This window comes from Haemorhous mexicanus, chromosome 2, assembly GCF_027477595.1.
Source record: "Haemorhous mexicanus isolate bHaeMex1 chromosome 2, bHaeMex1.pri, whole genome shotgun sequence".
Classification (NCBI taxonomy): domain Eukaryota; kingdom Metazoa; phylum Chordata; class Aves; order Passeriformes; family Fringillidae; genus Haemorhous; species Haemorhous mexicanus.
The window spans coordinates 107,483,196-107,509,744 of record NC_082342.1 but is presented as its reverse complement, the minus strand read 5'-3'; positions in this window follow the sequence as shown (position 1 = coordinate 107,509,744).

Below are 26,549 nucleotides of genomic sequence, written 5' to 3'. Positions count from 1 at the left end.
GCTTTTTCTTCTTTCCTTATCCTTTAGGTTTGCATTTAAAATTAAATACTCCAGACAAAATAGCCATCAGCTCTAAGTACTGTAGTGCACTACTGTACTCAGAGTAGACAATATAACTCAGGAACTACTGGAAATACTAGACAATTTTATCTCTTTAATTTCCAAGAGCTTGGAAATAACACATAACTTTAAACATAACTTTATTTTTTGGCCTTACACTTTAGACATCTATTTAGCCTTGAAATATATCAATCTGCAAATAAAGAAAGGCTTTTCCCCAGAAATTCAACAGATGACTCTATGATAACCAGACTCTGACTGTACTGCTAATAAAAATAATTTTTCATACTATAAGATACAAGTGTAGTTTGCAAATACTGTTACTAGTTTCTAGGTAGAAAATAATTCAATCAAAGGTCAGTATGATTAGATTATTTTTCCCAGCACTGAAAAAAAAAATTTCTATACAGATTTCTATATACAGAGTTTTCTACAAATGGTGATTTCTGTATTTTTATATCACTGTTAAAGGAGGGGAATCCCTGAGCTACTTTGATTAATATACATCATAAAACGGGCTGGATGGAGAGTGCTTGGGGTCAAAAAAGTCCTCCTTAATTCATGTCTGCTTCTGTGAAATTTGAAACAAGAAATTTCGTTCCTCAAGCCTCCAAGTGAACCAGACATCAGAGAGATTATTCCCTCCTGGGAAGCTGCTACTAAACCCAGGCGTTAAGAGTACATCCGTATCTGCTGAATTCGGAAAGCAATGTTCCATATGTTATCTTTGAAGTTTATCTAAAGGCCCAATGGATATAAACATAAGCAATCCTTATAATGTCTCTCCCCAAAATTCCACTATACCTACCCCAGGCAAGACTTTTCACACAGGGATTCTCAAAATGTTTTATTCATAGACATGCAAACTTTAAGAACTATACACTGACAAGCAAAGAAACAGATTGACCCCACAGACCTTGAGGGGAATAAAAAAAGGCTGTTTTCTTTGGATGAAGACTTAAGCCACTGCTTCCTCAGTGAGTTTAATATCTTCCTCCCACACTAGGTTTATTTTTTGTTTTAATTCTTTCAGGCATAGTCTGAAGTGCCTTCTACTGTGTGCTTGGCAGCCATTTTTTCCCTGCCCAGCTGCTTTCTCTTGCCATTAACACTGGGCTGCCTTTGCTACCAATGGATAAAATCTACAAGCTCGTTTCAAGCAAGATTACAGGCAGTCTTCCTGCTCAACAAGAACAGTATGGAATTATGATTTCCAAATGAGCATCTTCCACAAACAATGTATTCTGTTTCTCATTTCTTCTTGGCAAGAATTGTATGTCCAATTTCTGTTAATTGCTTCCTGTAGACACACTTCTAAACAATAATTTGGACAAAAAAAAAAAAAGGATGCTGATTATTTTAGGCAAATCCTTCTCATTTTAAACTATCCATTGGGAAATAATCTGACACACAGCATAGCATCATTTGATTCATCCCTATATGAGGCCAGACAGAGTAAAAAAATTTTGAACAGAAAAACTCGCTGTTAGACCAACTTTGAAAATTACACCTAGATGTTATCCTTCAAACACATTTCATTTCATTTCTGAACCTGAAAGTGAGTACATTAAATGTGCTGACAAGACTCAGAGCTGTCCAATGTCCACAATACAAATATAGAGAAACTTCTCTCAAGTACTTACTTCAGCAATATCCAGCTTGGTCTGAAGCTGAAAAATTCAGACTCAGAAGAAACATGAGTAAATGTGTCAGACACAAAAGGACAACAGAATAAGATGATAAATCAGTCCATATTAAATGTGTCAAGACTACCTTATTAAATACTTATTATTAAAACTACTACTTATTAAATAAGTGGCATCTAGTGGATTAGGCACCTGAAAAAATGTCAGGATATCTAAAACCTATTACTCTGTCTATAAACTGTTAAATGATACCTGAAGGGTGAAGCATTCTCATGCTTCCTCACCCTCTACCTTTATCCTCCAAACTTTGTAGAGTTCTTTCAGTGCAAGGTTGTGTTTAAAACTATCACATTTTCACATGCATCTCCCACAAGCTACCTGTGAAAATCTAAAAATTTACAGCATGGATTGCAAGTGTGTGTAATTGATACAAAGGTTACCCAAGAGACCAGTCTTCCTCCCATCTTCCCACTCCCAAGTCCCCATAGCCTTATTCCTCTTCCCAAGAGAGACTCCCTCTGACTCCCATCGCTTAAGGGATGCATTCCCAAGCACTACTTCTCTGTAAAGGTACAAACTGCACACATGGAAATCAGTGTGATTAACCAAACACTTGTCTACTGCAATCATGTTTCTCTTTCTCATGAAGACATAAAACACAGAACGCGTGGAGCCAACAGGGATGTATTCCATATTAAGCTCGGGAACATATGAAATGTGAGCCCAGTGATTAATGCTTCTTCACACAAGGGGAGACAGATTATCCACAGCTGCATTCCTGCACAGGGACTGTGCACTGCAACATGCTTGCCAGGGCTGCTCCAGCTGAAAACAATGGTGACACCTCACTGACTTCCAGTTGGTTTATAAATTATACATATGTATCTCCTCTACTTGCCACCTAATTCCTTGAACACAAAGACAGGAATAAATTCAGTCCAGCCTCTTCTAACTACTGATCTGAACACCAATGTCAAGACCTGGGTAATGCATGAGCTGGGGTATTTTTCCCTATACAAATGTACACAGAGTATTAGGCCCAAGCTAAACATTAAATTAAGATTATATTAGTTGAATAGCTAGAAATTGATGACTTTTTATTTAGCAGGGAACAAAGAGAGGTTTGAGACCTCTTTTTTGACAGGCAGGTCTTTTTTTAAGACTACTATTCATGAGGAGGTGGGTTGCTACATACCAATTACTTCCATGAAAATAAACTGCACTTGCTTTTTATAAAAGGAAAAAAAAAAACGCAGCTCAATTAATACTTAGAAATCCAATAAATTTGTGCACGTTTATTAATTCCTAGACCAGTCTATTTACAAAACATTTTGTCCTCCAAACTCTGGCAGATATTTGCTAAGCCCCTAAGACATGGGGCTTACACAACACAGGGCTTTAAAATATACCTTCTACAATAATAGTAAAAAATTTCACAGAATTAAAAATGGCAAAAGCCTAAATCTCCTAATTCCTTAGCAATAAATTTTTATATTGATTAACAGTGACTGATAACAACAAGGGTCTGATGTAAATCCCATTAGACACTAGAGGAACCTTGGCAGTTATGATTGTGAAATTACAAGCAAGCCTTTAATTATTTCTATATTTAGATTCTTACGCTGTAAGCCAGCGGATATAATGAAATGCCACTTTTAGTGACTTCAGCTCCATTTGACATCCATATACTTGGAAAGCACCTGTATCTTGCTTTTTTTTTTCCTTTATGGCCTCATTCAAATGCAACAATCACTAAGAATCTGAAGGTATGAACCAAACACTACACATTAAACAAGATGATGTAAACAGAAACAACCATCAATCTAAAAGAACTATGGTTAATACCATCTAAAGCACTCCAAACACTCATTTTATGAATTCATTTAATAAAAGTGTCATTGCAATACAGAGTGGGCTACCTCTGATTCATTCTAATCATATGAAAGTCACGCACTTTGTTCTCACATATGGTTAGCAGCCTACAGTAATTGTTCCAATCCTCAGTGATTACTTTATTTTATACTTTATTTGGCATGCAAATACATAAATCTATTAGACCAATTCCAGACCACCAATTTTGGAGTGTTTCAAACCACATGGCTGATGATTTGAGGCAGGATGTGACCAAACCAGCACTACAAACATTAAAAACTTGAGAATTAAGGAAACAATCACCTGGAAGAGGATCATTTTGTCCTGCCTTCTCCTGATTTACATTCCCATTAGTGTGCAATTATCTTTAAACACCAGCATAACAAGAAGAACCCATCCTGCACAGTATTACCAGAAAAAGATTTTGTGCTGTTTCATGTTTCTTCACTGCCTGGTACAATTGGCATCTTTTATTGTTTTTTAGGTACCACAATGAAAATAATTTTTACTAAAAATAATAATTATTCAGATTATTGGAGAAAAAAAAGCTAAATGTGAGCTAGCAATATAAAAATTATAAAGACAATAACCTGGTTAACTGCATATCAATTAGTGCACTATCATCATAGGGAAAGCAGTAAAGAGAATCATTCAGAATACAGCCACAATATAATGATAATCACTGTTTTATGGAAAATAGGCCCTAAATGTTGATGGGACTACGTATTTGGTTAATTTGTGTTCCAGTTAATGGCAAGAATGTTAATAAAACTTCTTTATAAAAACACTGCGATAAACAATTTAGTTTTGTCACATAATAAAGGAATAAACTAAACAGATTGAGAATTGGTTGATAGTTGGTTTCAACAAGAACTATAAATGTCAGACCACTCTGCTGTGACCATTTTTTTGCCAAGACTGGCAAGGGTTACTTCTAAACTGACCATGAGTCCTCATGCAAACCCACCTCTTCATGAATAACCCAGGAGTCCAACATGTGCAGAAGACAAAAGGGCAACAGAGTGCAAATTAATCAGATTGAATGGTGAAACTATTTGGTGACATAGTTTCATTTACATAACATCAATTTGAATACAGACAAACAGAAATGTAATGAAAAAGAACATATGCTGAAGCACATAATGGATGGAGGACTCTAATCTCAAATTTAGAAGGATGCTGGGCTTCATGGCTAAATTACTGACTGAACTGAAGATCCAAACGCAAGGCTGTGACAAATATAGGTGTCCACATTGCAAGTGAAGAATTGGAAGTGCCTTAGGAAAAACTGCAAGAACTACACATGTTCATAAAATATGTGACTATGACTAAGTGACTTAATATATCCAAGAAAATGTTTAATTAGCCCCCTTGATCAGAGTACAGAGACACAACCATTAGAAAGATACTTTTCATAGATATCTCAGCATAATGAATATTAGAGAAATCTGGACTAAAAACAAAGCATACCACTGCAATTATAAGGGCAAATAACTTCTGAGGAGAGGTTACTAGAGATGCCTGTTACTATCCACTTTATGTAAATTAAGACATTTTCTATACAGTATATAATGAAGTAAAAAAACACAGCCTTGATGCTGGACTTGCATGAGGTTTCGCATCCCGGATCATAGAAGAGGCAAAGGTACATGATCCCTTCTGCTCCTAAACACCTGTGAATCTAAACTGACACTTCAGGTCTTTGGTAGAATACACATTTCCACTATCCAGAAATTTATCCCCAGACCAATCTTTCTCCTCAGTCAAGAAACTATGTGATATCTTCTGTTCATAGGAGGTGAACCATTTTGACAGAAGTCATGCTTTTACATTTCTTTTCTTCTGTTTAAAGTTTAGCCAACACTGAAACATCTGAGAGCAGGTTCAGCACAGCCACTGAACTCGCATGCACCCTGATCCCGCCCAGCAGCTATAAGCAGTTCACAGCAGTCACACTCAGGTGTGACTCTGGCATTCATATAATTGCCTTTATTCTCAGAACTTGATACTATACTTATCTCAGCTCTCAGACTATTTTACTTTTTTTCTGAAGTGATGCCCAGGTATGAAACATAAACAGCCCACTGAATTTTAATTGGTCAATGACATTTATAGTTTTCTCTCTCTCTTTAGTCTTACTAATGAAAACAGATTCTAATACAGCATGTTCTGGGCCAATACTCCAGCCTACTTCTTGCTTATAATTGGCAATGCCAGGTACCCATAACAATTCTGCTGGTACTGATACAAATCACTTGCTATATATTCTTTCAGAAGGCAAACTGGTGTCGTTATCTGCCTTTTGCATCCATAAGCAGTGTGAATATCATGATAAGCCAGGCAGTCATACCTCATGGACTCTGTGAAAATTGTGGAATTTTGCAGTTCCCCAATGTACGAACATTATTATTTTATAAAAGTAACAGCTCCTTGGTATTCCTGGTGAATGCTTTTTGTATGAAGACCAAGTTGCATGGAAACATTCAAGTTTCAATTTGAAAGGATTTTTTTAATGACAAGTGTAGCCCCCATCTTCTTCCTAGTCCATTCACTGGTAGATAAGGACAGCTGAGATTGACCAGCAACCAACACCATTACTCACTTGTAAAATTACTGCCAGTAAAATGGCATGGCTTGGGGAGCTGGCAAATACTGACCACCCAGCAGAGCTGAACATTGGAACAGTTTGTCTAGTGAGCATTTTTTTCCTACTGCATGCAAGTAACTTTTGTTCAAATAGTTTAAAAAATGTTATGGGATATTGTGAATTGAAATCTCTGGGCTGAATCCTTCTACTTTATCCTGATGTTTTTCTCCTGTCCCAATTCACATGAACTCTATTAAGTAAATTACCCTAAGAGCCTAACATTATGTCTGAATATTCATTGTTTTCCCAGTGTCCTGCACCAAATGTTGGAAATGGAACCAATCTTGGAAGCTGCCTGTAACAGCATTAAGTTCTTTGAACACAGAGAAGTCAACAAATTCTTGTCCAGTAGACTTTGCATCAAGAAAGTGATCTTGAGTCTTGTTTATCACCATGATAAATCAGCATGAACTTTCAGCCACAGGGCTGAGTTACATCTTTTCCTGTTTGTTTCAGTCACTTACTAGGGGATAGAATGTTTTATAGCTGATTGTTCAACTAGAAATCAATACAGCATACACTTCATGTGGCGTGTGACTAGTCATTTAGGATCCTAATATATGCTCAATTCTGTACCAATGGAGGACAAAACCTTGTCTCTAATATAACTGTAAGAAATTGTCAGCAGTTTGGGAACAAGGTAATTCCAGGCATAAGAATGAAATAGTTCTTAAACCTGAATGTGGGTAGTTCCAGGCAGATAACTGGAGAGCGGTGTGATGGATACGTCATCTCATGTTAAACTTCTGAGCGCAGTCAGTGTCAAAATTATCATCCGAAACTCACTTCTCACACCAAGCCTATTTTAGGTAGCTCTGTGAAAAGTCAGCTGCTGCCAAAATCCTTCCCAGTAAGTCCAGTTTCAATGCAAACAGGGCAAACTTTGAGCAATCAGATTTGCTTCCTTAGCAGAAAATTTACATATCCATGGCATGAGTAAGTACAAACCTCTATCAAAATGCATTCCCATCATCCACAATTATGTCCTTGAGTCAGAGAACTGCATGTACAGTACATTCTGTCATTTCTCTTACTGCATCCATGCTGTTTATTCTCCCACCACAAAAGTTTTCAAGAGCACCAAGCTGTTGTTATGACTCATAGTAAACACCAACGCAAAGCAAGCAGCCCAATTTTCTTCTTCCCTGATTTCACTAACACACATTCAGTTAGAAGAGAGAAGGAAAAAAAAGGGGGGAGAGAGGAGAAAATAACAAAGGTTCAGTTCTTATAAGCTTGTAAATCCATGTTGAGAAAAGAGAAGGCTGGAGAGGACTAGACAAGAGACGAACAAAAAAACCATAGCAATTCAACACATGGTGAGGGGGTGGAGTAGGATATCGCTACAGAAATGAATGCTTATGACTCTCACATCATCACCTCCAAAATAATCAGCCAAGAGAGATAATTACTGGGGTTAGCTTAAGTATATATATATATATGTGTGTGTGTGTGTAGATGCAGAAAGGAACAGAACGAAAGGAACCGATCAAAACCTCCATCTCAAATGAGAGACAGGTTATTACTTAGCAGCCAAACAGAAGCTCTAGGTGAGATCAAGCTCTAAATCTGAGTCACAAGATTTCTGACAGCAGTGTCCATCTTAACAAAATGAAGTGACAGGGTATGGTACAGATACAAGCTAAATCACACAACCCTAAAACTGTTTATAAAAATTCTCAAATAGGAGTTTTGAAGGTAAAAGGTTAAGAAGTTCATTGCAACCCAAGTTTCAGCCAATTCATGAGAGATAGTTGTAGTGCTGATGGGTTCTAGCTGAGAACTGAAGGCAAAGACCCAGACCTCTTCACAAGACCAATCCGCACCTGATACTGCAGGTCCTCCTTCAGGGAGTATCTTAAATAATATGGATGACAAAATCTGTGGCTATAACTGGTGCTCATCACCTTTGACAGTCAGACTATCTTTTTTTTCTGAATCAGTGCTTAGGAAAATAATTTTAAGTTCTTGTATTTGGTGTTACCTTTGAACCAGTTTGTGACATTCAACACTTCTGCATTTTCAGCATGGAAGCAAGTAAAATATAAAATGCAAAATAAACTAAATTACATATAAAAACTATTATTTGTCCTCTGATTTAATATCATAAGCTTTTTAAAAAAACAAACAAACAAACAAAAAAAAACCCGCCAAACAACTAAAGATGGTCTAAAGGAAGGCTGGCAAATGTACTCTGTAAACAAAACAAAAACTATAAATTCCCTCGAAAGGCTTATCTATTTCAGAGTGATCATTGCTAATTTTAAATCAATGAAAGGATTAAGCTATGTGAAACAGTATACTTTGTAATATTTGAAACAATTTCTAAGTCATTATTCTATATTTCAGTTAGAGAACAAGATTCAGGTAATGCTGAAATATTCCTCATCACATTTTTTCTCAAGCTAATTAAACTTTGAGATTATTTTTAACATGAAAGCTCCCTTAAGAAATGTGAAAGAATATGTGGGTAACTTCGGGGGGGTTAAATAAATACAGAACACATATCATGGCCTGGTTTTATAGTAAGTTTTTGTCCAGGCATTTTTTTGAGATTACTGTTACACACATTAAAATCTGGCCTTACATCTCCAAGTTAGCATGATGATTTATTCCTTGAGTGGGCCAACACCTTTTACAAAGTCAACAAGATCCCCAATTTGGTACCAATTCCAGGGTGATTTTTAGACTGGTCAACCATCTCCTCTATAAGGAAAAGGAAAATAAGAAGTTATCTTACTTGTACTGCCACAGAAATGCTGAAGTCTTGAATGAAGAATTCACAGAAGCACCTAATGGGTAAAGTTGGGAGGGACCATTGGGAATCATCTGGTCCAACCTCCCTGCTCCCTGCTCAAGCAGAGCTCCCTAGAGAATGGTGGGCTTGTGTCCAAGCAACTTTTGAATATCTGTACCTGCAAATCCAGTCCAGTGGTTACTAATCAGCTGGTAAAGTTCCATTCTGGCTTTCTATTGCTCAAATTCAACATCAATGCTCAATTTCAATAATAGAAATTTTCATCTGGGAAAATTTAGAAACCATATTTGGCAAGGCAAATTATTTTTCCCAAGGACAAGACAGAAGATTGAGTTCACTGCCCCAGAAATACATTTGAAAACTTCTGTGTTCAAAATATCAAGATTAAAGAATAAATAATATTTTATTGTGTTTACAAGTCCCTGTTTGAAATGCATACCCTTTCTGAAAAGAATTTTGGTTTTACCATTTTCTTCACCGTAAAAAACACACTTTAAAAAAAGACCCCGTGTAAGTGTTCCCATCAGCAATAAATTTCTTCTTAGTACTGTTCCAATCAATACCAAGACTTTTCTGCAACAGATTTAGGGACTCAAAACAGCAGTAGGTGGGCCACATGCAACCACTAAAAATGTCACTCTTAGTTAACATTTCATAGCTAGCACTGAGCTACGCAGCAGGAGTAACTATAACCACAGAGGAGAATGGAAAAAAGATGGACAACTTCCTCTAGCTTAAGGAAAGCATCAGGAGAAGTTTCAAATGGAGAGGAAATGAAAATCAAATAATCATAAAAATTACTCGTAAATAGTCCTACACAGAAAGAGTAAGGTTAAAAAAATCTTGTCATGGGACTTATGGGGGCCATCTACCACAGATTTTGGGATCATGACCTGGAAGCATGCTAAGAGTTCCTGTGTAAGATAAATAAGATTTAATGTAGCCATGGGAGCTACCACCAGTCAGGAGTGACCTCCTTTCATTTCAGAGCAGGTGTTCTTGCAAAATTTTGATAATTTTTATCCAGAATTAATCAATTTTAACATATTTCCACTTAATACCATGTCTATGCTTCTACCTTGTCACCGAACTGTAATCATGAGAAAACTCCAGAGTCTACAAGATGCTACAAGAAGACAAGGGGCTCAATAAAGAACTGAGTACCTGCAGCACAAGAAAACAGACTGTTGGGAAAAGCAGGGGAGCTGATGCTCCAAGCTCTGAAGTAGTGGGAGAGAAACTTTCCATGGATCAGAGTAGACAGAGTTGCTGCAACCCAGGAAGCTACTGGGCTGTCTGAAACATGAAGGGAAAAAGAATCTAACTGCACTGACAGTGACAGAAGGAGATGCAATTACGGGCCTTTATTCCACCTCTAGTCACTTTCAGCTTTCATTATTTAAGGAAAAATATGCTAAGTATTTTAATGTATACTCTCATAAAATCTCATGTCTCTTTAATTTAAAATCTTTTGGAACTTTGAGAGTTCAATGTAAGAAAGGGTTTAAGCAAATCCACCTCAAAGTTCTGGAGAACTGGTCACCTACTCCAGTTACATCAGACATGGCACTACCAAAAGGCCAGGAGAATTTCAGTTCCTTCAATAGCACTGCCTGTGATGCTGAACAACCACATGGGCATCTCATGTGCTCTACCAGCCATTCAGATCAGGACAGAGCCTCATTAAACACCAGTCAGGAAAAACAAGTGGGAGGACACAACTGCAGGCTGTTATCAGGGCAGTATGTCCTAGGCAGATATTCTTTACTGTCATATTGCTCCAACTAACAAAAAAAACCCACTGTTTCTGCCACTTTCACAGTCAGCAATGCCATGAGTAGCTGTAGCAGCATCTTCTGGAAGGAAGAAAATTAGATGAAAGGGAGCCAGCAAGAAGATAAGTTTAGAATCATACAGTAGCTAACTTGATTTAATCAATTGCCTTACGAGGCTAAGAAAGAGATCTGGCATGTGGCCTGTGCTGCAGAGACTGCAGTGGCATGCATCCAGTTATATAAATCTGGCATCTAAGTTCTTCTCCTCTCTGCTCCTCATCCCACAGCTAAATCTGTAATAGAGGATGATCCCTCTCTTTCTCTTCTCATATACAAGCACAAGTGAGAGATGGGGTCTACTGCACAATTAAATGAGCTGGCACTGCTTTGAGAGTGCAGAAGGGCTTTTGAAAATATTTAGCTGTTAACCAAAGGTTAACACCTCTCTGCAGCTAATGTCATTACAAGGCAGGGGTATTTCAGAGAAAAAAACATAAACATCTCCAAATACTCTTCTAATAAATAAATTATGGCCCAAGAGTAAGATAATTTTTTAAACTAATAAACAACAGCGACAAAAAAAAAAAAAAGAAAAAACAAACAAACAAAAAACTCCAACCAAACCCAGAAGTGAAGAGGCTGGAAAGAAAACAGATACAACTGATGCCAACTATGAAAAATAACTCCAGTGCCTGTAAAATAGGTAGAAACCAAACACACTGATGATCTCAATACCTTATTTTGTTGCTATTTTGGCAGATTTTGATAAACACACATATTAGCTGTGCATCTAAAAGAAGGCACGGAAGAAGTTATTCTCTAATTGCTGACTCCATAAAAGGCTATGTCATATGCACTTCTGTCCTGGGGTGACTTTATGATGCTGCATTGTACCCCCATTTTTCTCTTTGGCCCAGAAATAAGTTTTGTGCCTTTAAAACTTAGGTCTGACAGTTAAGTGGGGGAGAAGGAAAAGTGGTGGAATTTTTCATGGCTGTATTCACAAACACAGAGATAAGAGCTTCCCCTCTCTCTCGGTGTGTTGTCCGCAGCACAGACAGCTGGAGAGAGCTCTCCTTTGCTTTTAGTTAGGTTTTTTTTTAGTTAACTGAGGCCAGAAGATTTTTGGAAGTGTTCAGCTACTGTTTGGTCAGGGAACACCAGGACTATCATCCAGGGCCCCCCAAGATGCGCTGCGGCCGGGACACCGGACCCGAGCCTGGAGAGACTGAGAGAAAGCCAAGGACACAGCCACGGAAAGGACTCTGAACTACAAGAGAACTTTCTGAATCTGCCATCTCTTCAGAACAATGAGAAGCTCCATTGTTTAAAATTATTCATTTTCTCATGTTTGTGAATATTTTGCTTGTTAAATAAACAGTTTTTCCCACTTTTCTTGAAGGAGATTTATGTCTCCTCATATGGTAGGGGGAGGGTCTGCTTGAATTTGCTTTCTAGAGGGACCCCCTTCAGAGGTTTCCTCCTACATTTGCCCTAAACCAGAACTACTTCACACAAGAGGTTTGACAAACCCTTGCACACAGTAGTCCCACATACTTGTCTCTACTCGGTGTCACAAGTGTGCAGGCTTTGCATCAGCACTGGCTTCTGGCAGTGCCTACACAAAGCAACACATGAATGCTATTAAAAGACACATGTATTATTCAGTGGGACACTGCCCAAATTTCACGACTAAACTGAGCAAAAGAAGCACAGAAAATGCACAGGTCAAACCAGAGCACTCTTACGAGTCCTTATATACAGAGAGAATCAGGCAGTGCAGTTTATTGTTTGAATAACCTTGTATATAAAGTGAGAAAGAGACCCAGGTAATATACCATGCACTTATGCCATTTCTGTAATCCAGTGGCTGACTTAAAAAGGGTCTTATGAACTCTCTGATCTTGTACTCTCATGTTTTTCCTCTCAGTTATTTTTTACTTTCTTTCTCTGAGTCTTAGATTCAGACACCAATAAGAAAAACAGAAGAGGAGATTAAAAAAAATTAGCCAGCTGAGATCTGATGGGAAGCTAACGGGTCTGGATACCAATTTTCAGTAAAAGACCCTACAAATACCAGCTGGGAGGGTTCAGGATCCTCTTACACCCAGTACATAACAGTGCCAAGAGAAAAAACAATACCTGAGCAGACTCTCACCATGCTTTGCAGTGCAGAACTGAGCAGACCTGAGCATCTTTGCACAGACTGTCCTCTACCCCAGCAGCTGAGCAGGCCAAAACATGGAGCCACAACATACTATGGGAACATCGAGCTGTACTCTCCTCCTAAGCCTCAATTTCAGTATTTGTGGGAAAATAATGGAAGATTAGTGAGGAGGATTCTAAATACACTCAAGAACTTGCAGCTGGGGTGACAAAACCACATATATCATACTAATTGTTCTTTGGTCTTGTGTGTTGGACAACAAGAATATCTGTGTTTGCATAACACAGACCTGTGATAGACCTAAAGGCACCCAATCAAACGTGCTTGGTGTGGGAAAGACCAAAGCACAGTGGTAAATTACACCTGCAGCAACCCAGAAGGACAGGTTTGGCCATCTTCCAGCATGGACAGCACTCCATAGTGCATCCTTGCCTGTGTCCTTCTGGCCAGGTCCTACTTGGGAATCCCCTTGTTGGGGAGGTAACAAAAATTGATTTACTCTTTGCATTTCATACACGGTTTTGTGTTTCTTCCCGTGGCCTGCCTGTGCCAGCTCACACAGTATTTCAACTTGCTGTGGGTTTGAGCTGCTTTGTAAGTTTTGAAGCTATCACATGCTTCACAAGACTGCTACTCTACAGGGCGTCTCTCTAAAAGGAGAGGAAAAGGACATAGAAACTAGCCAGTCCTGTGTCTGAAGAAGGAATCACAAACTGTATCTTGGCACTCCATCTCACTCAACAAATAATTAACCCATACTGCTCTCCAGTAAAGTCAGTGCTTGTGCATAAGCAGTCACTTCCAAAAATTTGTGGCATATATAGCATACAGTTTTTCAACTACCAAAATATAGGCAGTGATTTATTCCATCTTTTTACTGAAAGCCAGACTACTACAAAATATATATATTTTTACAAGTGGTTTGCAAGATGATTTTCAAAGCACAGGTTTGTGCAGCTTTCTGTAGTCCTTTGATCTATGTCTTCTTCAGTCTCAATGTTTTGAACTCAGCATAAACATTTTTCTCTATCCATTTATTTTCATCATCTGTTTGCTTTCTTTGACACTGCTGAGTGTTGGCAATCAGCCATCTATTACAATCTTACTGTGTTCAGAACAAAATTGGTTAAAGGGTTTCATTATTGCAGTTCCTGAAGAAGTTGCTTTTGCTTCTGGTCTCCTACAAACTTAGTTATATTAACACTGTGTTATGAAAGACACCAGATGGACAGTACTGGAAAAACCACATCCTTGTTTTCAACAATACATGCCTTAGGTCATCACATCTCTTCCTCCCTATATGAGGAAACATTATTACATTTCTCAGAAAAGGTCTACAGGGTGTAGCATGTGGAATTTTTCCCAGATTCTATAAGCAGACAGTTACATCAAACCACAAAATGGTTTCCAAAATAAAGGTGTTTCATACTGCAAGCTAATACCAGTGGGATGGAGTAGTTTGCTGTAAATATGTCCAAACTCAGTTTCTCCAGACTTTTACTCAGCAGCTCTCATTCTGTTCAGACAGACATTTCTTGTGCCTGTTATTTGTCATATGTTAAATGTTTTCGGTTTTTTCCATAGGAAAGACACAAGTTTTTTTCAAGATGAAAATTTGAAAACCTCTTGCTAATTTTCTCTGGATCTTGAAATGAAGGATATGAAACAGGACTGAAGAACAACATCAGTAACATTCATAAATAAAATGAGAGAGCCATCTTCATTTTCCTGGAGGAAATTCCCTTTACCCAGTACTCTGTTCACTCCACGTCTTTTGGCACAACCGCTGTTATTTCAGGCTGACATACCATAGTTTAAATGCATGAAACAGCAAGGGAAACAGTGAAACAGGTCTGATACTTGGCTGACAAGACCCCAGTGGGTTTTTCCCAGTGGAGAAGAGTAAGGATAGTAAAGTGACAGTACAGGTAGACAAAAGCAAAAACAAAAACAAAAACAACAACAACAACAACAAAAACCATGAGAAGTTGAGTTAAAATCAGTTGCTGAAAACTGAATTTCTCTCCAAGTTTCTGTCACTTGGGAACTGGCAATCTCTCATCTGACTGCTCAAGTGCAGCATTTTCTGTTCAATAGTGTCCTCTAGTGACAGGGAAAGACTTTTCAAACAGGAGGTGAACAGTTTTCAATGGGTGAAAATGGGAAGAAAGTCTTGAAACTACATGAGTCAATTTGCTAATGATCTTATTGCCACCACGGGACTTTAGTGTTAATGTACACCTGTGCTGCACTGCAGCTAAAAAGGTGCCTTTCAAGTCCTGAAAACCGAGCTAAAAATCCCCATTCGAGACTAGGGCATAGCATCATAAGGCAGGCTCACCTGAATGGGATGAAAGGAGTATCCTGGAGCTGCATAAATTTTTTGAATTCTAAGACTACAACCTCTACCATGGTAAAAAATGTGGTTTTGATTCTGTCAGAGCAGATAATGACTGATACTGCATTGGAGCTAAATTCTTGCATCTTTCCTCAGGCAGCCTTTAGGCATACAGAAAGGTGGGCATCCTCTAAACTCCACGGTCAGTACTGTAACTTACTACAATCACTGTCAACTGAGAAGTCTAAAGCAATCTTATCAAGTTTATTTTTAAGGAACCTTATTAGTAATTTTATAAAGTAGCCATAACAGCCAGCTTTTTCTTCTTTTTTCCTCCTTTTGCTAATTTTTTGAATTGTCATGAGAGGAATAAACTAAAACACAAAAACAAAGTAATGCAGATTACCACATGTTTTTATAGACAGCTGAAAACATAAATCACTTATCTGACTTTGCTGAAATCTATATTGGTAAGTCTGGCCATTTTTTTTCACCTCATGTTGTGTCCTTTTAAACATTTTATTCAAGCACATGGAATAGTGTATAGACATGAAACACAAGACTTGTTTTAGAACAGCTATTTTCTAGCCAGTTTTATGCAAAACAGATGAAACTCTGGAAATTAGAACCAATTTTTGAACAGCTATTTTCTAGCCAGTTTTATGCAAAACAGATGAAACTCTGGAAATTAGAACCAATTAAAATGTTACCCTTATTTAAATTTCGCCCTCCTGATACTTTGGGCTGCTCTTAAAGATTAATTTCCTACTATTATTTCCCTTTTAGCTGTGTCATAGAAATAAACTTTTACTCTGAAGTTTATCTCTTAAAGTGAAAGTCTCACTCTCCTTACCAAGCTGGCTGACATTTTAAAGATTTTTATGCAGAAGCAGGAAAACATAAATCTCTTTTCTTCCTCTTATCTAACACAGTTAGCCAATTTCAGGTCTGCTGAAAAGTTATAAAAAACCAGTAGAAATGTCACAAACACTATTAGTCTTTGACAAGGACAACATGGCTGAACTCCACTGCTGAGAGGACACAGAAACTGACAGACAAACAGATATCAGCAGGTTACCTGCTGCAAAGCCTTGGGGTGGTAATGTGAACTTCTTGCTGGTTTCTCCAGTCAGGGTCAGTAGAATCAAACTGCACTATCAGTGGCAGAAGTCAGCTCCCTTGGACCAGCTTCCAGATGAAGTCTCCAAATGTCAGTGTAAGTACACAGCGAGTCCCGTCTGGCACACAGCTGGTGCCAGCTGGCAAACCCAACTCCAAGCAGTCCGAGCACCATTTGCAGCAAAACACACCTTAAAGCATCTCCAAGTGAATCCAAGCCCTGTGGAGGTGGGCAGCTCTGACAGGGATCCTTCCACAAGCTCATCCCCACACTGAATCCACAACAGTTTTATTGCTCTCTCAGGCCAATGTCACAGGACTTGTTTTCTGCTTCCTTGGCATTGTGAAAGCCTATTCCCAGCTGAAACAAGTCCTAATACACAGAAACACCCACAAATGACATAAAGGTCTTGTCAGGAACTGCAGTGATAGTGATGCCTTGGAATGACAAGGATTAATGAGAACAAATTGAAAGAGGGGAAAATTTAAGTTAGGAAGAAATTCTTTAGTGTGAGGGTGGTGAGATACTGGAACAGGTTGTCCAGAGAAGCTGTGGGTGCCCCAGCCCTGGCAGTGTTCAAGGCCAGGTTGGATAAGGCCTTAAGCAACCTGGTCTAGTGGGAAGTGTCCCTGCCCAGGGCAGGCGCACTGGGATGAGATGGTCTCTGAGGCCCCTTCCAATCCTTAACATTTTATCACTCTACATTCTGTGCAAGATGGGGCGGGGACGAGGGGGAGTTGGGAAGAAGAGGGAGGAATTTCCTGGTGCTGTCCTCATTGCCACCCTGCTTGCTTTGAACTTTCATTTTCTCAAATCCGTCTAGAGGCTTTTTCTCTCCCTCACCTCTGCACGGTGCGACACAACAAAACAAACGGCGGCCGCGGGCCGGCCCGGCAGCGCCACCTGCCGGCCGCCAGGGGCAGCGCCACCTGCCGGCCGCCAGGGGCAGCGCCACCTGCCGGCCGCCAGGGGCAGCGCCACCTGCCGGCCGCCAGGGGCAGCGCCACCTGCCGGCCGCCAGGGGCAGCGCCACCTGCCGGCCGCCAGGGGCAGCGCCACCTGCCGGCCGCCAGGGGCAGCGCCACCTGCCGGCCGCCAGGGGCAGCGCCACCTGCCGGCCGCCAGGGGCAGCGCCACCTGCCGGCCGCCAGGGGCAGCGCCACCTGCCGGCCGCCAGGGGCAGCGCCACCTGCCGGCCGCCGCGAGCAGCGCACCTGCCGGCGGGGCCGGCGCGAGGTGCTGAGGGCGGCCGGGGTTCGGGGGAGGCCCCGGGCGGTGTAGAGGGGACCCCGAGCGGTGTCGGGAGGCCCCGGGCGGTGTCGGGAGGCCCCGGGCGGTGTCGGGGATGCCCCGGGTGGAGGTTGCGGGCGGTCTGCGCCGCCTTGAGCGGAAAAAGCCGCCGAGCGTCGCCACAGTTCCCAGCTCCGCGGCCCGCCGCCCCTCCGAGCGCCGTGGCCGCTGCAGAAGGGCTGGCGCCGGCAGCAGAGCCAGCGGCAGTACTGTGCCTTTCTTCGGCAGTGCTGCCCTTATCTCCACGTTTCTCGCAGTGTTGCTGCCGTACACCTTTCATACGCCTTTTTTTCTCCACGCTGTTTGTGGTGAGGACGTGCGGGAGGCTGAGCAGGGGATGATGTGGAGAATGACAGGGTAAAAGCGAGCGTCTGCAGGGACAGCAGGGATGGGGAGGGCACTGGTGACCGTGTTTGCAAGGGGGTTGTGACAGCAGGAGGCAAAGATTGTCAGTCCCACAGGGAAGATTGCAGGGGCGGACATGGAAGAGAAAACCCCACAGACAGTCTTTTTCTAGCTACCGTTTCCTTCCACAGGTGAAATCCAAACCCTCATCAACCTGAAACTGAAACCCTTGTAAATCCCCATAGTTCTTTACCATCCTATCCCCCAAATATAATTTTAGAGAGAATCCGCTCTTCCTAGAGAATGTTCCCATTCCACCACAACAGTGAACTGAATTTCCAGGTCCTCTATTCAGTTCCTACATAATTTCCTCATATATTTTCCATCAGAAACCAGCTTCGTGTGCCTTTTCACTCCTGAATCGATTTCTTCACAGGCAGCATTGCACAAAAGATAGGAACACAATTTTGTCTTTCTAAACCAAAGGGATTTTGAATTTTCCAGTGTTGGCTTTAAGGATTCACCACTGAAGTGGGAGCATGTGTGCCTTTTACCTGACATTGCTCTTTTTGCAAGTGGTTGATACATACTATCTTACACATATCAACAGATAGTTTCCTCTACTCAAAGAAGACAAATCTTAAAATTCAGCCTTTGATCCCATTTTCCCATGTTCTTTTCATACCTTAGATGGAGTGATCCTATGGGGTGATTCTAAGCTTCTTGAGTCTCTGCACCTTCCTGACTTCAACACAGTTCCCAAGTAATACAGGTCTACTGTTAAACTGTCTATGTCATACTGGGTTGTTGGATTTTGTTTTTTTTTTTCAACAGCCCTATTTGCAACAAGAGATAGGAGACAGTGGAAGAACAGTTAAGAAAAAAATGATACTGAAGTTTTAAAAGGAAATAAAGTCCACTGTTTGGTACTGACATAACATGTTTTGTGCCTGTTGGTGGGGATCACAGTACCTGTTTCTCCCACATTCCTCCTTGGTGTTTCACAATTTTACCGTAAGTAATCCAATTTCTGCTCTTTCTGCACTAGTTATAGCCTCCCATGCAAATGAGATGCATTTTAATAACATCTAAAGTTATATATATTTAATAACATAAAGTAAGGTGTCAACTTAGATAAAGTTAGAGATCTGGAAGTAGCCATACAAGAGTCCCCTTCAGTTCCCAGAAGGAAACCCAGCCAATGCCACACAGAGCAGGTTGTTAACAGTGTGCTATTCCACTTCTCTGCATGTGCAGAGGAGACTCCTTCCGTTCCTTATCCACTCAATACAAAGGAGTACTACACACTCATCTTGCTTGGTTTTTACTTTGCAGTGATAGCACTGGCTACATATGATGCAAAGATGAGATTCAGAATGTCTAGGATTTGCTGCTATTTCTAGTTGAAATGTGGTTACACAATAAAGGATTCAAGATTATTCTGCTTGAAATGCTGGAGATGTTAAGTGACAAGAAGCTGAGAACAATGATTTAGAAATGGCAGTGCAATTATGCAGCTTGGAGAAAAACAAGCAAGGACCAAAATTGAGATTAAATGTCTTTAATTCATTCTATTTTGAACTGAAATTTTGATAACATTCATTTCCTGGTGAACAGCCAGACTCAGCTGTGAATAGTGCTGTCTAACGAGCAGTCTGAAGGCAGTTAACAAAGGAGATGAAGCACTTACTGTGCTTAAGGCAGTTACAGGAGGGAGACAGGAAGAACATTCTCCTTGGGAGAGTCTCCACATAGCTTTGGCCAAATGAGGAAGACCAAATGTTCCCATGAAGCAGGAGTTAACTGAGAATTTCTTTCTCTCTGTTTGTACAGAAGGGAGGCCATATCACAGCCATAGACCATGAATAGTCATGATAAATGACCATGCCAGATTAGCTCCCTCTACATGTGAAAGGATTAGGCTTAGTTCACAGCATGTCTGCTGAGTTTTTTGCTCACTCTTCAAGGTTAGGCCTGAACAGCATTGAGTTTTTGAGCTTTGCCAAGGTTGCCCTCAAGAGGAGACTCATATTCCATACATAGAGCAAGCATCTGAGTGCAGGCCACCTATGTAGCCTGCCCATGCTTGGATGGTTTGGGCAACAGCTCTAGGTGACCCTGTCTGAATAGAGACCTCAAACTAGATGACTTCCAGTTGTGCCTTCCAACCTCAACCATTATGCTATACTCATGCACGAATTACAGAATCACATACTGGGTCAGGTTGGAAGGAACCACAGTGAATCATCTGGTCCAACCTCCCAGCTCAAACAGGGTCATCCCAGAGCACATGGCACAGGGTTATGTCCAGGCAGCTCTTGAGTACTTCCAGTGAGGAAAACTCCACACCCTCTCTGGGCAATCTGTTTCAGTGCTTGATCACCTACCTGCATGGGAAAGAAATTCTTCCTCATATTCCTGTGTATCAGTTTCTACCTGTTGCCTCTTGTTCTATTGCTTGGCACCACCAAAAAGATCCTGGCTCCATCCTCCTGACACACTCCCTTCTGGTACTTATTGTAGTGGGCTGGCACTGGCTGGGTACCAGACACCCACCAAAGCCATTCTCTCACTCCCCTCCACAGCTGGACAGGAGAGAGAAAATATAACAAAGGGTTCATGAGTTGGGATAAGGACTGGGAGAGATCACTCACCGAATCCCATTATGGACAAAACAGGCTTGAATTAGAGATATTAAATGAATTTGTTGCTAACCAAATTAGAACAGGATAATGAGAAGTAAAATAAGACCTTAAAAAACAGCTTCCTTCCAGCTCTCCCTCCTTCCCAGCTTTACCTCCTCCCCTGCAGCAACTTGGAGAGACAGGGAATGAATATTAAGGTCAGTTCATTGCATGTTGTTTCTACCACTGCTCAGGGAGAAAAGTCCTTCCCCTGCTCTGCAATTACACCTGCACAATAATTTTTTTCAAATTCTTCTTTTTAAGAATGTGGTCATAGAGGTATTACCATAATTTCTAATTGGCCCAGCCTTTTGTAGCAGCACATCTGTCTTGGAGCCACAAGGGATTGGTTTTTCTGGACATGAAGGAAGCTTCCAGCATCTTCTCACAGAAGCCACCTGAAGCCCCCCTGCCAACAAACCTGGCCATGCAAACCCAATACTCTTACACACACTGATGAGGTCCCCTCTCAGTCATCTCTACTCGAGGCTGAACAGGCACAGCTCCTTCAGCCTTTGCTTATAAGAGAGATGCACCACTCCCTTAATCAACCATTGATTCACTCTGGGGTCTCCATGTCTCTCTTATCCTGAGGAGTCCAGAACTGGACACAGCACTCCAGATGCAGCCTCACCAGAGCTGAATAGAAGGGCAGGATCGCCTGCCTCAACCTGCTGGCAATGCTTTTACTAAAGCACCCAAATCCAGTGCCTATTTCTCCACTGCTTTTATAATTCTCATAAGTTACTGAAAGCAGTATTCAGAGCAAGCATGCACGCGCATGCACACACACACACACACACACACACACACACACACACACATTAAGAAAAAAACAAAACTGATACTGTTACATTTTACTTTCTGTTAGAAATCCCTATCACAAGATGGTCTAAATTTTGCATATTTTATCCCATTTACAAGCAAGCCAGCCACCTTCTCCTCAGGAATACTTTACTACTCTAATGTAAGATAGTATTTTCACTTTCTTTCAAGATAGCTTAGAATAGGAATTTGAATACCTCAAATTACAGTACCTCAGAGCATGGAGAAGGAGAACCTCAGTGGTTTGATTTAAGGAGCTGCCTCCTCATGGGAACATATCAATGACTAGCTGAGTTATTCCTAATAAATCTATTACCTTGACACAACAGCAAAAATAGATGTTCCTTATTTCACAAAGGGAGAAAATGAAGCACAGAAAAACCCATTAGTAATGCGTAATCAATGAGTCAGACTAAATAAAAGGAAAAGAAGGATATCAGTAAAATCTATATGGCTGAAAAGAGTGAGAGAACAAAGAGATGGGAAAAGTTTGGCTGAAAGGCTTATAGTGATCTTTATGTGTACTTAGTCATTTAAATGCACGGCAGTGGTGCCATTGGAGCTGAAAAATTTGGTACCTGCGTTTTTAAGTGGCTGGAAAGAACTGATTCTGTTTTCCTTGAGTCACTCCTGAATTACTTTGTTTAGATATATGAGGGGGAAACAAACAAGCAAACAGAAAATAACTCCACAAAACACGTAAGTTCCTTGATATAGTATAGTGCCCAGAAAAACAGCTGTTCATGGTCCTCAGCTAAATTCACTGAGAATGGTCCTGATTTTTTTTTCCTGTTTTTTTCTGTTCCTTCCTACATAACTACAGCCAGATTTTTAACCCTTGAAGTTCTACATGTGTTCCAGCAGTAACATGCATCTAAGACTTATCCTTATAACATTCTTATGCATTTCAGATAAAGTGTGCAAAATCAGTATCCAGTCAGAATTCCCATCTGCAGGTGCCAGTAGCAGCATGTAGCCATCATTTTACACAGAATGAAATGGTCACAGAAAGCTATAGAGACATATACCACACCCAGCAAGCAGCAAATGGAAAGTATCAACAAGAAGGCCATGAATAAGGAGGAAACCAGACTGATGCCTCTTGGAGTCCTTTTCTTTTAAATCAGAAAGATATAGGACTTATGACCAGGAGCACAGGAATAGAAGGAAAATACTTTTCCACATGTAGGAGGTAGACTGTGTAGCTAATAAAAGAAAATGATCACGGAGATACAGAGTCAGTAAAGCTGCACAAATAACCAGTTCCCCTTCTATGAAAATTCCTAAGATTTTTCAGTTTCCCTTACTAAATCACCATAAGTCAAAATCTAAAATTCATTCATAAATTAAGCAAATGCAAAAAACGCTGTCTAGACAAAGAGATTCTGTTTTGATCATTATGAAGGTTATTTTTTTAGAAGTGGCTTAATTTTATAAAGGAAAAATTAGTTGTCAAAAAGAAACTGAATTTGTTTATTTTTTTCAGAAGACTAAGAGAGATGTCTCATAAAAAATGAGACTAAACCTTTCCCACAAGCAGGCTTTTTCTGAAAAAAAAAATATTTTTGACTGAGGAAAAGAGCCACTGAAAATTCTGAAGTATCCATAGCATTCTAAAAACCTCTTCCACATCTCAGACTATAGTAAAGAGCTGTTATGAACTGGTAGATTGACATTTTTTCTATGGGTGTTCTCTCTTTCCCCTTTTAACCAAGACACATTTCTTGTATAATAGATGTTGTGAAGGCATTTCTGGACATATTAATGCACAAGAAAGAGAGGAAACAAGAGGTGGAATTTACTCTTTTTTTCCTTCCAAATCAATGAAATTAAGTCTAATAAAAAGTTAATGCAACTTTGATAACAACTACAATACAGATTGCTACAGATTAATGATTATGGTAACAAAAACCAAAAAACTGGGAGCTAAAGTAAAAATCTCAGCTGGAATAATCTAGTACTTGAAGGACACAAACCCTATAAATGCCAGTGTCTCTGTCCTTAGTTTCAATGTGAACAATGAATATATTACCCTACAGCTTGAGTATATTCCATGTGGGATTATAGTCTCATAAAACAGTTCCATCAGCATCATGATGTCTTTGTTCTGGTGTACCCAGAATAAACAGTATTCAGAAGAAGACACTGGACCACTCGTTAAACTACTCTCAATCTATTTCATGTTGTAATAATCCGATTCCTCCAAGAAAAACATGTTTGTCTTCATTGTAAGTGTTCATCAGCAAGGAGCAGACAGTTGCTGAAATGCAATTTACAATAAAAAGAATCAAAGTGGTTAATTAGGGTATGCATCAATCCTTTTGTGGATGTAATAAAGAAACATGCAGAGCAAACAAATAAAAAAAATTTCCTAGGTTGTTAAATTTTTAAGGTATACATGAAATATAGGGAACTATAGTCAAAATTAGCAATTCGAACTGCAGTCATAAACTGTAGCCCAGCTGTCTACTACAAGAGGCAGGAAGGATTTCAGTTTGCACTGTCAGATTTTCTTTAGAGGATAGAAAAACATATAAATGTGATCTTTCTCGTGGTCATCAGAAACAGTCAACAATTCAACAGATTGCTTGTTTTGATCTTTATGAGCAGCAAGCAGTCTGAGAACATAGTAGCAGGATGGCAATTCACAGCCAGCAGGGTAGGGAATTAACTACTCAAAATGACATAAGTGGAATAAATGTGTTCTCTAACCTGGTCTTCTTCTGTGGGAAGGTGGCCCCCTTAGTGGAGGAGAGAAAGGCAGCGGGTGCTGTCTACACAGACTTCAGTAAAGCTTTTGACACCATTTCCCACCACATTTCCCTGGAGGAACTGCCTGTTCATGGCCTGTATGGGTGTGCTCATTACCTGTCTGGATGGCCAGGCCCAAAGAATGGTGGTGAGTGAGCTAAATCCAGCTGGTGTCTGGTCATAAGTGGTGTTCCCCAAGGCTCACAGCTGGGACCTGTCCAATGTCTTTATTGAGGATCTGCATGGGGGGCTGAAGGCACCCTCAGTTTGCAGATGACCCCAAGCTGGCTGGGAGTGTTGATCTGCTGGAGGGTTAAAAGCCTCTGCAGAGGAATCTGGACAGCCTGGATTGATGGGCTGACACCAATTGTATGCGGTGTAGCAAGGCCAAGTGCCAAGTCCTGTACTTGGGTCACAACAACCCCAGGCATCACTACAGGCTTGGGGAAAAGTGGCTGGAAAGCAGCCTGGTGGGAAAAGGACCTGGGAGTGCTGGTTGACAGCAGCAGAACATGAGCCAGGGCATGCCCAGCTAACCACAAAGGCCAATGACATCCTGGCCTGGATCAGCACTAGTGTGGCCATCAGGACCTGGCAGTGATTGTCTCCATGTACTCAGCACTGGCTAGGTCAGTTTTGGGGCCCCTCATACAGTGTCTTTTGACATTGAAGTGTATGGGGTCAGCTGTCTGTCTCTGCCCCCACACTCGCTCAGGATGGCTCTTGCACGCTGGGCTTCAAAAGATGAGTCTGGACGCTAGGTTTTTTCGGTCTTCAGAATTGTTTATTATTTCTTATCTATAAAGTCCTTTCTCTGCCTGAAGGATCTGACCAGCACGGCAGCCAAAGGCACTCTGCCCACCCCCAAGGCGGCTGCATCTTTTATAACAAAAACTACGTATATCATATTTACCTTTTGTCCCCAATACCTATCGTCTTCGTCACTAACTACACTCTCATCCCAGACCAATCCCCAAATGCCAACACTACTCCAGAAGATGGAAGACAGGAAGAAGAAAGAAGAGCCTGGTGGCACGCCCTGATTCCTCCATCTTGTCTCTACAACCCCCCTGTACCAAAACCCCAAAATTTGTGATTCACCCTATAATGATATCTTCCCTTCACCATTTACACTCGAGTGATTCTCGCAGGTTCCATTTCTTCATACATCAGTGGCACATCTCTAGATGGATCAAAATCCAGCCACCAAGTGCTTTTGGCAACATTCCAAGACTCCCGAGCCCCCCAAGGGTTCTCTCGGTAGCTCTGGACATCAGGAGTGATGTGCTGAGCTCCCACAGAAGTGCTGGAATATTTCCAAGGGCAATGAAGCTGGAGAAAAGTCAGGAGCACAAGTCTTATGAGGAGTAGCTAAAGGAGCTGGGGTTGTCTAACCTGTGGAAAAGGAGTCTGGGAGAGGTGGGGGCCAGATCCTATTGCTCTCTACAACTAAGGTGGTTTTAGCAAGTTGAGGGGCAGTCTCTCAGTTACATTTATAAGCAACAAGAGATTGGACAACAGGAAATGTCCAAAAAATTGCACCAGGGGAGGTTTAGACTTGATATGAGTAAAAATTTCTTTGCTGAAAGGGTTTTCAAACACTGGAACAGGCTTCCCAGGGAAGTAGTTGAGTCGCCCTGCTGAATGTATTTGAAAAGATGTGTAGTTGTGGCACTTAGGAATGTGTTTTGTGGTGGACTTGGCATTGTTGGGTTAATGGTTGAACTCCATGATTTTCTTTTCCAACCAAAATTATTTTATGTTTCTATGTTCCATATTTTGCTTATTTATGACTAAATTTGAGGCTACGTCAGTGATTCCCTTAGCACTTTCTAACCCAAGCATTTAGAGACAAGGACTGATGAAGTATTGTGCTATAGGGTCATATAACAAAGAGATGTTTGGATGTTTTAGTCCAGAGCCCTTCTGTTGTAGTGCATGGTGTAACAAGCATTTACCCAAGACAGCCCACAGATATACCTGTTCTGCATAACGTGACACAAGCTAAAGGCGGTAGCAGAAGATCAAAAGTCACCTGCAACACTTCACAAGAAGAAAATGAGGAAATTCCCAGGTTGCCTTAGGATGTACGTGACACCCTTCTGTTACCCAGGAAAACATAAACCACATTGAACAATCCCTGACCTTCTGACCTGGGAAAACTTCCTCCTGCCTTCAGATCTGGTGATTAATTTAATCCTGACTCCATAAATGCAGTACGTCAGCCAGACACCTCCTGGCATCCTGTCTTGCAGCCACATCAGAAAGCTG